The sequence below is a fragment of the Oxyura jamaicensis genome, unplaced genomic scaffold (genome assembly GCF_011077185.1).
Source record: "Oxyura jamaicensis isolate SHBP4307 breed ruddy duck unplaced genomic scaffold, BPBGC_Ojam_1.0 oxyUn_random_OJ71615, whole genome shotgun sequence".
NCBI classification, from domain to species: domain Eukaryota; kingdom Metazoa; phylum Chordata; class Aves; order Anseriformes; family Anatidae; genus Oxyura; species Oxyura jamaicensis.
Genome location: NW_023310612.1, coordinates 170,992 through 174,112, shown reverse-complemented (window position 1 = coordinate 174,112; position 3,121 = coordinate 170,992). Strand labels below are relative to the sequence as shown.

General features: G+C 51.7%; 1 long non-coding RNA gene across 1 annotated transcript in view; it reads right to left on the bottom strand.

Moving 5' to 3' along the window:
- The window catches only part of LOC118159684, a 17,063-nt gene extending 14,357 nt beyond the window's left edge, over positions 1-2,706 (bottom strand). Inside the window, exons 1-2 of the long non-coding RNA XR_004747202.1 lie at positions 2,668-2,706; positions 757-762 (exon numbers count right to left, since the gene is read on the bottom strand). This is a non-coding gene — a long non-coding RNA (uncharacterized LOC118159684). The remainder of the gene's footprint in view (positions 1-756; positions 763-2,667) is intronic.
- Positions 2,707-3,121: the final 415 nt, after the last annotated feature.

Genomic DNA, 3,121 nt, shown 5'->3' with positions numbered 1-3,121 from the left:
ACCACATATTAGCAGGGAAATTAACTGTCCTAACTGAAACCAGGACAGAGGGTTAGAGAGAGTCCTGATGCTGTGCCAGCACTTCTCAGCAGCAGACACAACACCGGTGTGATACCACTGCTGTTCTAGCTACAAGTGCAGAGCGCAGCACGGTATGGGCTGCTGCAGGGAAAGTTAACATCTGAGCCAGAGCCAGCACACACTGTCATGGAGGGCTATATCCTTTTTAGAAAGACAGGCTGGGGAAGAGAGGGGGTGGGGTTGCCCTTTATGTGAGGGAGCAATTAGAGTGTAGCCAGCTCCACCTGGGGGAGGGTGAAGGACAAGTGGAGAGCTTGTGGGTGAGAATTAAGGGGTGGGCTGGTATGGGGGACACTGTTGTGGGGGTGTACTACAGGTCACCAGATCAGGAGGAGGAGGTCGATGAGGCCTTCTACAAGCAGCTGGTAGCAGCCTTAAGATCACGGGTGCTGGTCCTCATGGGGGACTTAATTATCCAGACATCTGTTGGGTAAGCAACTCGGCCAGGCACGCACAGTCCAAACGGTTCCTACAATGCATTGAAGATAATTTTCTGACGCAAGCGGTGGAGGAGACGATGAGGCGGGGGGTGCTTCTGGACCTTGTCCTTACCAACAGGGATGGGCTTCTTAGGGAGCTGAAGGTTGGGGGCAGCTTGGGATGCAGCAGCCATGAGATGATGGAGTTCCAGATGGAACTTGGTGGAAGAAGTAAGGCAAAAAGCAGGATTACTACCCTGGACTTTCGGAGAGCCAACTTCAACCTCTTCCGAGACCTGCTTGGGAGTATCTCATGGGCTAGGTTGCTAGAAGGCAAGGGTGCTTGTGAGAGCTGGGCTACATTTAAACAGCACTTCTTCCAAGCTCAGGATCGGTGCATCCCTAAGAGTAGGAAATCAGGGAAGGGGGGCAGGAAACCTGTGTGGATGAGCAAGGAGCTCATGGACAAGATCAAAAGGAAGAGGAAGGTCTATGAAATGTGGAAAAAGGGCCTGTCCTCTTGGGAGGAGTATAGGAGTGTTGTCAGAGCCTACAAGGACGCGACGAGGAAGGCTAAAGCCCACCTAGAGATGAAGCTTGCAAAAGAGATAAAGGATAATAAGAAGGTTTTTTTTAAGTATGTAAACAGAAAAAGGAAGACTAGGGATAATGTGGGTCCCTTGCTGAATGAGGGGGGTGTCCTGGTAACAGGAGACGCTGAGAAGGCGGAGATACTGAATGCTTTCTTTGCTTCAGTCTTTGCTTCAGGGACTCCCCCTCGGGACTCCTGGACCCTGGAGGGAGGAGAAAGGGTCTGGGAAATGGAGTGCTCCCCCCTGGTTGACAAGGGAGTGGTTTGGGAGCATCTGAGTGGGCTCAATGCACTCAAATCCATGGGCCCCGACGGGGTGCATCCATGTGTGCTAAGGGAGTTGGCAGAGGTGATCGCCGAACCACTCTATCATCTTAGAAAGGTCCTGGAGAACAGGTGAAGTGCCTGAAGACTGGAGGATAGCGAATGTCAATCCGGTCTTCCAGAAGGGCATGACGGAGGATCTGGGAAACTACAGGCCAGTCAGTCTCACCTCTGTCCCTGGAAAGCTGTTGGAACAGTTTGTTCTGGATGCCATCTCCAAGCAATTGGAAGAGAAGAAAGTTATGAGTAGTCAGCATGAATTCACCAAGGGGAAGTTGTGCTTGACCAGCCTCGTTGCCTTCTATGATGGCATCACCAGCTGGGTAGATGTGGGGAGAGAATTGGATGTCATCTACCTTGAGCTTAGCAAGGCTTTCAATACTGTCTCCCATGACATCCTGATAGAAAAGCTGAGAAAGTGTGGGATAGAGGAGTGGACAGTAAGGTGGGCCGAGAACTGGCTGACTGGCTGAGCTCAGAGGGTGGTGATCGGCGGCGCAGAGTCCGTCTGGAGACCTGTGACTAGCGGTGTTCCCCAGGGGTCGGTGCTGGGTCTGGTCTTGTTCAACATCTAGAGCTTAGGAAAAAAAAGAGGGTTTATAATCTTTGGAAAAGAGGACGGGCCACCCAGGAGGACTATAAGGAAGTTGCGAGGCTGTGCAGGGACAAAATTAGGAAGGCCAAAGCTCATCTGGAGCTCAATCTGGCTACTGCCGTTAAAGGTAACAAAAAATGTTTTTATAAATACATCAACACAAAAAGGAGGACTAAGGAGAATCTCCATCCTTTACTGGATGCAGGGGGAAACTTAGTGATGAGAGATGAAGAAAAGGCTGAGGTGCTTAATGCCTTCTTTGCCTCAGTCTTTAGCGGCAAAACCAGTTGTTCTCTGGATACCCAGTACCCTGAGCTGGTGGAAGGGGATGGGGAGCAGAATGTGGCCCTCACAATCCACGAGGAAATGGTTGGCGACCTGCTACAGCACTTGAATGTACGCAAGTCAATGGGGCTGGATCACACAAAGCTGGGAGGAGTGGCTGACATGCCAGAAGGCTGTGTTGCTGTTCAGCAAGACCTGGACAGGCTGGAGAGATGGGCAGGAATAAACCAAATGAGGTTTAATAAGAGCAAGTGTAGAGTCCTGCACCTGGGAAGGAACAACCGGAAGTATCAGTACAGGCTGGGGGACGACCTGCTGGAGAGGAGCTCTGAGGAGAAGGACCTGGAGGTCCTGGTAGACAACAGGTTGACCATGAGCCAGCAGTGTGCCCTGGTGGCCAAGAGGGCCAATGGGATCCTGGTATGAATTAAAAGGAGTGTGGCCAGCAGGTCAAGGGAGGTGATCCTCCCCCTCTACTCTGCCCTGGTCAGGCCTCACCGGGAGTACTGTGTCCAGTTCTGGGCTCCCCGGTACAAAAAAAAAGACAGGGATCTCCTGGAAAGAGTCCAGCGGAGGGCCACAAAGATGATACGAGGCCTGGAGCATCTTCCTGATGAAGACAGGCTGAGAGACCTGGGTCTGTTCAGCCTGGAGAATACTGAGAGGGGATCTCATCAACGTGTATAAATACCCGAGGTGTGGGAGACAGAAGGATTTGGCCAACCTCTTTTCAGTGGTTTGTGGGGACAGGACAAGGGGCAATGGCCACAAAATGGAGCACAGGAAGTTCCGCACCAACATGCGAAAGAACTTCTTCATGGTGAG